Consider the following 10,762-nt stretch of genomic DNA (forward strand, 5'->3'; position numbering starts at 1 on the left):
AGAAGAAGAAGAAGAAGAAGAAGAAGAAGAAGAAGAAGAAGAAGAAGAAGAAGAAGAAGAAGAAGAAGAAGAAGAAGAAGAAGAAGAAAGAAGAAGAAGAGTGTATGAACGTATTCATTTCAAAGCCAATAGTGTCAATCTTACAAATATGAATGCATGTGCATGGCAAAGTGTAAAAAAAATAAAATTAAAAAGAAATTCATTCAAAATTTCCACTGTGCACAGGAGGTAGTCAGGCTATTGATTTTTGGTATATGTCGAAATAGAGATGGTCCTATCTTATTGTAAAACCTAGCCATATTATGTGAGATAGTGAGCAGAACTTTCTTCTCGGGAAGGAATGTACGCCTTGCAGTAAACACCTGTCGGTGCCACCTTGACATTGTTTCCTACTGTGTCTGGTATAACCTGACAAAGACAGCTTGAGCGAATGAGTGGGTGAGTGAGTGCTCACGTGAGTTACTGAGTCAAACTTGGTAAGTAAAAAAGGTAGCGTGAGAGAATGATTACATGGTTGACAACAATGGATAAAGCAGCCAATAAGTGAATAAATTTTTTTTAAAAAATGACTGAATCAAATAGATACAGACAATAAGTAAATACAAAGATAAATAATGAATAAATAAGCAAGAAGGTAATCGGGCCACCTCCCTAAACGATGCTTATTTTTGAATCAAACACAGATTGCTTTTCTAATGCACACGGCTATTGATGCAGAGATAGGATGCACATTTTTACCCGTCCTCTTTTTTTACTCGCGTATTGATTTGACCGGGTTGCGTCGTCTACATGAATGCGCACATACAGAGAGAGCGAGAAAGAGAGAGAGAGAGAGAGAGAGAGAGAGAGAGAGAGAGAGAGAGAGAGAGAGAGAGAGAGAGAGAGAGAGCGAGAGAGAGAGAGAGAGAGAGCGAGAGAGAGAGAGAGAGAGAGAGAGAGAGCGAGAGAGAGAGAGAGAGAGAGAGAGAGAGAGAGAGAGAGAGAGAGAGAGAGAGAGAGAGAGAGCGGGGGTAGGAATGGGAAGAGGGTGATTATAGGGTGGTGGGTGGGTGGCATGGAGGTGGGAGGTCATCGTCATGTAGGTGCAAACGAAGTCTCGCAGTGATTGTTGATTCGAGTTTTTTGGGAACAAGAGGACAATAATTTTGTAAAGATGTTGATAGCCTCTTTATATGGGAACGCTTTTTTTTCAACTTCATTGAATTACTATGACTAGGCAAAAACGTCAATAAAGCAGGGGGAACAAATTGTTGAAAAAAACAGAAGAAGCAAAACTGAAGAAGACACCGAACACGGAAATAGCTCTTTATTGCATCAAGAGCCAACCGGGAAGAGTTTGGCATACCGGCATCACCAACCCTCCCCCTACAATGAAGAGGAAACAGTTTTAGTTGACAACAACGTTGTTACAATTCCCAGTGCCCACAACTCCGTCGGGGTTCACTGGGCGGGAAGTGTAAGCTTAGAAACTACCGTATATATAACTCTACTTTTGTTTGTTTGTTTGCTTAACGCCCAGCCGACCACGAAGGGCCATATCAGGGCGGTGCTGCTTTGACATATAACGTGCGCCGCACACAAGACAGAAGTCGCAGCAAAGGCTTCATGTCTCATCCAGTCACATTATTCTGACACCGGACCAACCAGTCCTAGCACTAACCCCATAATGCCAGACGTCAGGCGGAGCAGCCACTAGATTGCCAATTTTAAAGTCTTAGTATTCCGGGCGGGGTTCGAACCCACGACCTCCCGATCACGGGGCGGACGCCTTACCACTAGGCCAACCGTGCCGGTATATAACTCTACTTGGCTGGTCACGAAGTATACATACTTAGAGCGCATGTCACACACCCTACATAGTTTGTCGCGCGATGCAACGTTTAGCAAAGATTGTAGCATGATCTGTCACATTTTGTCGCAGACGTTTGTGCTGTCGCAGCTAGGTTGTCGCAGCAACATTGGTTTGTTGTGTCAGGAAAACATGATAAAGGGGACAATTGTAATGCTCTGGATTCCTGTTGGTTTTCGTCAATTACTATAAAATCATAGCTTGTTGTTGATTCTAAAAATTCTCATTACATATTGTATCCGTGAGTTGTTGAATATTATAAAACTGTTAAACCACACACACACACACACACACATACACACACACACACACACACACATACACACATATACACACACACACCCGCGCACGCACACACGCACGCACGCACGCACGCGCGCGCACACACACACACACGCACACGCACACACACACACACACACGCACACACACACACACACACACACACATACACACACACACACACACACACACACACACACACACACACACACACACACACACACAGCAAAAACAGCCACAATTCTCTGCTATTTGATACACTGATGGAAACAATCAACGACTGGTGGCCAACCACAATGGTTTTCCTTGTCGAGACAACGAGACAATCCCAATGACAAGCTCACGAACATCGATGATGATGATGATGATGATGATGATGATGATGATGATGATGATGATGATGATGATGATGATGATGATGATGATGCAAATAGAATTTACACATGAAGGCTTTTTGAAAGACACATTGACACGCACAAACGAGTAACTGCAAATATCTGAGAAATAAAGGGAATTTAATGCATTTTGAGCGCTTACTTACCCTTCATTCCTAGATCAAGATAGCTCTGTGCCTCTTTTGACTACGAATTGGACAATCGCAAAGTGTTGCTCCTTCAGAAGAACTCGTGAGACAAGCTGAATTCATTTATTTCGGACGATGGCGTGAACGGTTGCAGTGACATATTTCGACAAGACAGACTGTTTATACTTCTCTCAATCTCTCTAAGTCAAACCATTGTATTCTGTTGTCCAGGAAGAGGACATGCGAGTTCCGCTTGGGCAACCACTGCCTGACCGAAGCACTGGACAAGGCAGCCACGCAGTACTTCTGGCTCAAGAGCCACCACTCGCCCGGTCGCCGAAAACGTGAGGCCTCCGCCCTGGCTTCCGTCCTTCCCGGACAGTGAGGAGCCCGCGTCAAAGGGAGACAATCAGGTTAGTATCGTTGTTATCTTATCTAAAAAAAAAATTAACATTAAGTAGTTATCACCTTGTAAGAAGTCCGCGCCAAAGGGAGACAATCCGGTTAGTTCTGTTATTAGGCTATATAGCTATTCTGATGGACACGTGGGGGGATTCGGGGGCTGTGATTGGATGGTCTCACACATCCCTTTTCCGATCATCAAAGCATAACGCTACGAAAGTTGGCCATTTTTGCCGATATCCAAACGATATCGGCAATAACAAAGACGCATGGTTCCGGTTTCTTCCACGTGTATAAAGTACACGCATACCTCGCCAGGCTTGTGCCTGTGGCTAGTCGACAGACGATGCAATTTGCTTTGTGTGTGTTTTTGTTGTTGCTTACTGTACATGACATACATTACGTGTAAAATCCAGTTCTTTAACTGGCAGCAAACCTTGCAAATTTCCAGAAGCTGCAATCTGAAGCGACCTATCTCTGATTTTTGCAGACGATCTCTCCAATCACCAATGTTTAACACAAAATCAGCAAACTCTCCTGTCACATAGAACGTCCATTGCGTAGTGCAATGTTGAAATGAAGTTACCGGTCTGAAACATTTCGTCGTTTTTTCTGAGACAATCCTTGTTCTCTTATCATCTACATATTTACCGCAGTCTTCACCACGCGAATTCCCAACAGAAGTCAGACTTTCGAACATACAATCTACGTAGGCAAGCATGATACGTCATAACGTCATATGATTCCTAAGATATTGACGTAATGCTAAGCATCCGGTTATCTTGAGTTTTCTCCGTAATACATGTCCGTGGGTTTTTCAATGTTCGGTTATTTCCGTGGCTTCATGCAGAAAGGGAACCGTCGTCTGCAATCAACGACATGGACCATTCTGGTCCTTGTTGCCGACAAAAACATGATTTTAACACAGAATTTAATGTCAGAATAGCTATATAAACGCTATTGTGTTTTCATCGTAGCAATAGGGTCCGATATTTAGACTCGAACAAGTATAATGCGACTCGTCTTCGACTCGTCGGCATTATACTTGTCTCGTCTAAATATCGGGCCCTATTGCTACGCTGAAAACACAATAGCTGTTAATTTTTGTAATTTTTTTTAAATGTTTTTTTTTAAGTAGTTATCACCTTGTGAGAAGTCCGTGTCAAGAAAGACAATCAGTTAGGTGTTCTGTGGGTTTTTGGCTCACGTAAGTGTAGCCTATGCGATGATAAACTTTGTCTGTCTGTGCGTGCGTGCGTGCGTGCGTATGTATGTGTGTATGTCTGTGGTAGAAACTTTAACATTTCCGAGTCTATGGATTACGTCAGTCTCGGTCAAAAGTGTTCGACGTGTGTGATAGAAACTATTTGAAGACGTCACATTATGACGTAAGAGGGTTAGACGTCACGCAAAGGAATTACTGAAAGTCTCGGTCATTGTTATTGTGAGCGGGCCGAGACTTCTTGGCAGATCCAGGGTCTCGCTTTCTTGCATAGTTTCACCTATGGCTATGCTTACTGTGTGTGTGTGTGTGTGTGTGTGTGTGTGTGTGTGTGTGTGTGTGTGTGTGTGTGTGTGTGTGTGTGTGTGTGTGTGTGTGTGTGTGTGTGTGTGTGTGTGTGTGTGTGTGTGTGTGTGTGTGTGTGACGGAGTGATTGAGTTTGTGTTACTGTTTGTCGATTTCTTACGTGAGCCTTGAAGGCTTCGCCTCTTGTTTGTTTTTCAATGGACATTTCTTTGTAAGAAGTCCGTGTCAAAAGAGACAACCATGCATGTTAGTTCCGTAGCTACTTGATTTTCATCACCTCATTATAAACCCGCTTCAAGAGACCATAAGGTTGGTTACGTAGTCATCACATAGTGACAAGTCCGTGTCAAGGGAGACAACCTCGTTGGTTCCGTCGCTGTTCGTCATTACTTAGAGAAGTTAGACGTCAAGGGAGACAATCACGTTGGTTCTGTATAGGTAGCTACTTAATAGTCCTCAACTCATGAGAAGCCCACCGGCACGGTTGGCCTAGTGGTAAGGCGTCCGCCCCGTGATCGGGAGGTCGTGGGTTCGAACCCCGGCCGGCCTAAGACTTTAAAATTGGCAATCTAGTGGCTGCTCCGCCTGGCGTCTGGCATTATGGGGTTAGTGCTAGGACTGGTTGGTCCGGTGATCAGAATAATGTGATTGGGTGAGACATGAAGCCTGTGCTGCGACTTCTGTCTTGTGTGTGGCGCACGTGATATGTCAAAGCAGCACCGCCCTGATATGGCCCTTCGTGGTCGGCTGGGCGTTAAGCAAACAAATTAACAAATACATAAGTGAGAAGCCCGCTTCAAGAGAGTTAAGTAGTGTTCTATGTTGTCATCACCCCGTGAAAAGTCCGTGTCAAGGGAGACAATCACGTTGGTTCCGTAGTGTTTTAAGTAATACTCACATCGTGAACAGTCTAAGCCATGGGAGACAATCACATTGGTTCCGTAGTGTTTTAAATAATACTCAAATCGTGAAAATTCCGTGTCAAGGGAGATACTCACGTTGGTTCCGTAGTGTTTTAAGTAATACTGACATCGTGAAAAGTCTAAGCCATGGTAGACAACCACGTTGGTTCCGTAGTGTTTTAAGTAATACTCGCATCGTGAAAAGTCTAAGCCATGGGAGACAATCACGTTTGTTCCGTAGTGTTTTAAATAATACTCGCATCGTGAAAAGTCTAAGCCATGGGAGACAATCACGTTTGTTCCGTAGTGTTTTAAATAATACTCACATCGTGAAAAGTCTATGTCAAGGGAGACAATCAGGTTGGTTCTGTAGTGTTTTAAGTAATACTCACATCGTGAAAAGTCCGTGTCAAGGGAGACAATCACGTTTGTTCTGTAGTGTTTTAAGTAATACTCACATCGTGAAAAGTCTAAGCCATAGGAGACAATCACGTTGGTTCCGTAGTGTTTTAAATAATACTCACATCGTGAAAAGTCTAAGCCATGGGAGACAATCACGTTGGTTCCGTAGTGTTTTAAATAATACTTACATCGTGAACAGTCTATGTCATGAGAGACAGTCACGTTGGTTCTGTAGTGTTTTAAGTAATACTCACATCGTGAAAAGTCTAAGCCATGGGAGACAATCACGTTGGTTCCGTAGTGTTTTAAGTAATACTCACATCGTGAAAAGTCTATGTCAAGGGAGACAATCACGTTGGTTCCGTCGCTGTTCGTCATTACTTACAGACACGGTTACAAATCTGTATGAATGGAAACAGGTTAGCTTCGCGGTTTTTACGTCTATTCAATATTTGACTGCAAGTCTATGTGTTGCAATAGACTAGCTGGGGGGGGGGGGGGGGATGTGATGCTCTGTGTGTGTGTGTGTGTGTGTGTGTGTGTGTGTGTGTGTGTGTGTGTGTGTGTGTGTGTGTGTGTGTGTGTTTGAAAAATCTGTTTTGATTTTAATGTTTATCATTATAATTATTATCATTTTCAAACGTCTGTTTTTTGCAGGCTCTTGGGCGACACCAGAAGGAGGAAAATGCGCCACAGCTTTACACAGACAATTCACATTCCGGAAGTGAACGTTGAAACTTTCAAGTTTATGCTACTGTGCCCTTTGAAGATTTAATTTATACGGAAATGCGGATATTTAGCAAACCGATACAGAAAAGACCTGCTTTATTTTTGTTAAGGCAGGCAAAATTATAATTTCTGGGAGCATTTTATGGTTCTTCGTTGAAATAATGGTAGTTGTAAGTTTTTGGCCTGTTTTCTCTCTTGAAGACAATGTCAGTGATGTTTTAAAAATATGCGGTCGTCGTCGCTTATTTAATTAACGTATTCATTGTTTTTATTTTTGTTTTGTTTTCTGTTTCGTCCTTCCTTCTCATCATTCTTTGTGTCTTTAAAAAAAAATAATGTCCATTTATTTGTGTTGACCCTTGCGTTAGTGTCTGGATGTTCTTGGTATGTGTTCTGTCCATATACTGTCTGTACTGACTGTACGATAGTTATATAGTTATTCCACAAGAGAATCTTCTTTTGTAATTAGCTAGGCAATATTTCATCTCAAACGACCGTATTTTCAAATCCAAACAGCAACATAATTATAAGGGTCACAAATCATGATTGTGTTTACAAGTTAGCTTTGTTGTGTATCGTTTATCTGTTTCACTGAGATTTATTCAACGTAGGATCCCCTAAAATACTGCATTTTACTACTTATGTACGTGTGTAGTGAACCATCACATTTGGGATAAATTTCAATGTGCGCTAGCGCTAACCGTAAACGATAATCAGTATAACATGTGTTCTGCTTTGTTCCCTGGTGTTCCAATAGACGAATTCCGAACATAACTCCGTCGGGTATGTATAGGTTGTGAGAGAGTGACCTTTTCTTGCAATACCTCAAACGACCATTGGAGAAGCCAATCGCTAGCGAAGGGTGTGTCGGATGGACTGGGTGGCCGAGTGGTAACGCACTTGCGCTCGGAAGCGAGAGGTTGCGAGTTCGACCCTGGGTCAGGGCGTTAGCAATTTTCTCCCCCCTTTCCTAACCTAGGTGGTGGGTTCAAGTGCTAGTCTTTCGGATGAGACGAAAAACCGAGGTCCCTTCGTGTACACTACATTGGGGTTAGCACGTTTAAGATCCCACGATTGACAAAAGGGTCTTTCCTGGCAAAATTGTATAGGCATAGATAAAAATGTCCACCCGTGTGACTTGGAATAATAGGCCGTGAAAAGTAGGATTTGCGCCGAAATGGCTGCGATCTGCTGGCCGATGTGAATGCGTGATGTATTGTGTAAACAAATTCCATCTCACACGGCATAAATAAATCCCTGCGCCTTGAATATGTGCGCGATATAAATTGCATAAACAAATAGAAAAAAATACCTGCGCTTAGAACTGTACCCACGGAATACGCGCGATATAAGCCTCATATTGATTGGTTGATTGAAACGATAATCAGTATAACATGTGTTCTGCTTTGTTCCCTGGTGTTCCAACAGACGAATTCCGACAATAACTCCGCCGGGTATGTATAGGTTGTGAGAGAGTGACCTTTTCTTGCAATACCTCAAACGAACATTGGAGAAGCCAATCGCTAGCGAAGGGTGTGTCGGAAACACGTGAAAGCCCGGCGTAGTCATTTTCGAAAATCGTCTATTGTCATCATAGACAACTTGTTATTAAGTTACACCATTCCAGTGTCGTGCACATTTGAGAGAACGTAAACGTTGTGTACATTTATATTATGTTAATGTTTCGAGATTGTTTTGAAGGGTTGACGTGGTACAACTAACGTCGTACCCACGACCGTGTTACTCCGTGTTTCAAGGCCAGAATCGAAGCTTTATATCAGAGTCTGGCGTAAGAAAATTCAGTGTTTCGAGGTGTGTCGTACCAAGCAGGGAAAGAGCTTAGCATGGAATAACACGCAATAATGTGTATGGCTTGACAAGTGGTGAACAGGTCAACAATGTATGTCCATTCCTGAACATTTTAGCATAGCTGTTTGCAACTATTTTAGCTTCAGCTAGCATTATTATTGTTGCAGTGTTTAACCTTGCTGTTGTTGCTGCTTTTGTAATCAGGCATAGTTTTGTTGTTTGAAGTAGTGTTTAATAACCTGAAGTCAGGCTAGAAATAAGCTCAAAAGTGTGTTCTTTCCCAAGTAAACGATATTGTTAATACATGTATATCACATCTGTCAAAGATTTTACATTGGGATACAACATCCTTGCACTTGGTCACATGCTAAAACAAACGATAGGCTGACTGCTTCCTCTTCAACATTGTATTGTTCTCAGGTCTGTTATTTTTCGGCAAGAATGGACGTTCCCTTTTTTTACGAAATTGATTTAGCAGAAATTCCCACTCTGCGCAGTCAGCAGACTGAATTAGAATGAGTTTTAAGAATGTATTCAGGCATGAGACCAAGGGTAGGGCGGATGGTGGCGAGAGAGGTGAAGGGATGGGGAATGTTTACAGTGCCGTGTGCCGGGCTGTGAGCAGTGCCCACCAATCTTTAGCTCTGGCACCGTCGCGGCAGACGCGCCTTAGTTCTATGGCTATGCAGGAAAATGCAGCGCGCTATTCTGGCCATCTGGCCATCTGTCGTCATCATCTCTAAGGCAGACTAATATCAAGAGGTGTAAGTTACACCCGCCTTCAGGCTCAGGCATTTTCAAACGCTCGACTCAAGACTGTATTCAGGAAGATGAAAGCTGTATCAAATATAAAATGTATCCCAGATAGAAACCGGAATAACGACCAACTTCAACAACTGATATGTACTGTACTCGTGCTACAAGTGAACAAGCAGAAGCAGAAATCTGGGATCAATCTATCGTGGTTTAGACGATCTTTTGGACACGTATCTTGGATACGTATTTCAGTATTTCATGCTGATTATGCAATGTTTACTAATGTTAGTTGTTAGCTTTGTTAGCTTCTGTGAATAATCTTTGGGATATTTTAGCTTTGAAAGCTGTTCTAGTGTGTCATTCTTTGTCTGTGTGTTTTCGTACGTAGTTGATTGATTGTGTGTTTGTTTGTTTGTTTGTTTTGCAGTTGAGGGGGGGGGGGGGGTGTTGTATGACGCAGGAATTCTGGTTTATGTCGTGCAACTTTATCTGCTAATTTCCCAAAGGATAAGCCATCATAGTCTTGTGTGTTGCTTTTTGTTGATAATCCATAGTTTAAAGAAAAGTGTTTGTTTTGTCAATCACCATTAAAGCGTTCAGAATGTCCGTATTTTCGCTTTAGGGTTTAAAATAATGTATTTCTGTTGTTTGAATTGTTCTGAAAAAGGAATGGGAACAAATATTGAAATTGAAATTCCATATTAGCCTAAAAGTATCTATCATAAATTCAACATAAAACGGTAAATTTACGTTCATATGTCAATGTGGGCTGCTTGAATGCTTACAGAGACCATGCACACTCCGGACAGTCTGTCTGACTGGTCTTGAGATATTGAAGAGCAGGAGTGCAAATTGCTCTGCACAAGCCAAACGTACGTTCACGTCGGATAGATGTCTTGAGTTTAATCTCACTACTGATAAAGCAACGGTGTGGCACTGGTTTGTTATAAAGTCTGACGGTCCAACAGTGTTATGTTTTCTCTTTCCGTACAGTGTGTGTGTGTGTGTGTGTGTGTGTGTGTGTGTGTGTGTGTGTGTGTGTGTGTGTGTGTGTGTATGTGTGCCGGTGTGTGTGTGTGTGTGTGTGTACGTGAGTTTGTGTATGTGTGCCGTGTGTGTGTGTGTGTGTGTCCGTATGTATCCGTGTGTCTGTTTGTCTGTCTGTGGGCGCCATAAATGGTGTGCATGTTAGTGTGCTTGTCTGTGCATGTACATTGCCTAGGAGCAACAGCTGTGCACTACGAATCGGAAACTACGATGATTACAAGACATGCAACATGTAAATTCAAGTAAATGTAACAATTTTTTTGATGGAACATACACATTTTGTGTTTAAACGATGTATTTTGGACCCTAGTTTGTGAAAGATAAAGTTCCTCAAATCTAACCTTGTACTTGTTCGTGCCACATGCCTCTTTGTACACGGAGCAATAGAAAAGAGTAACAAAACCAATAACGCAAGAATTGTCCAAATGAAACACAAATTGGGAAGCAAAACTGAGCCAAAAGCAATATATATAGGTTACACACTCCGAGTTCTGATTATCTTGCATATTTTCCCGAGGGTCGATTTTCAGGTA

General features: G+C 42.3%; 1 long non-coding RNA gene across 1 annotated transcript in view; it reads left to right on the forward strand.

Annotated features, from left to right (window-relative positions):
* LOC138971654 (uncharacterized) overlaps positions 1-10,147 on the forward strand; it is a 42,539-nt gene extending 32,392 nt beyond the window's left edge. Inside the window, exon 4 of the long non-coding RNA XR_011457330.1 lies at positions 6,546-10,147. This is a non-coding gene — a long non-coding RNA (uncharacterized lncRNA). The remainder of the gene's footprint in view (positions 1-6,545) is intronic.
* Positions 10,148-10,762: the final 615 nt, after the last annotated feature.

Source organism: Littorina saxatilis, linkage group LG7 (genome assembly GCF_037325665.1).
Source record: "Littorina saxatilis isolate snail1 linkage group LG7, US_GU_Lsax_2.0, whole genome shotgun sequence".
NCBI lineage: Eukaryota > Metazoa > Mollusca > Gastropoda > Littorinimorpha > Littorinidae > Littorina > Littorina saxatilis.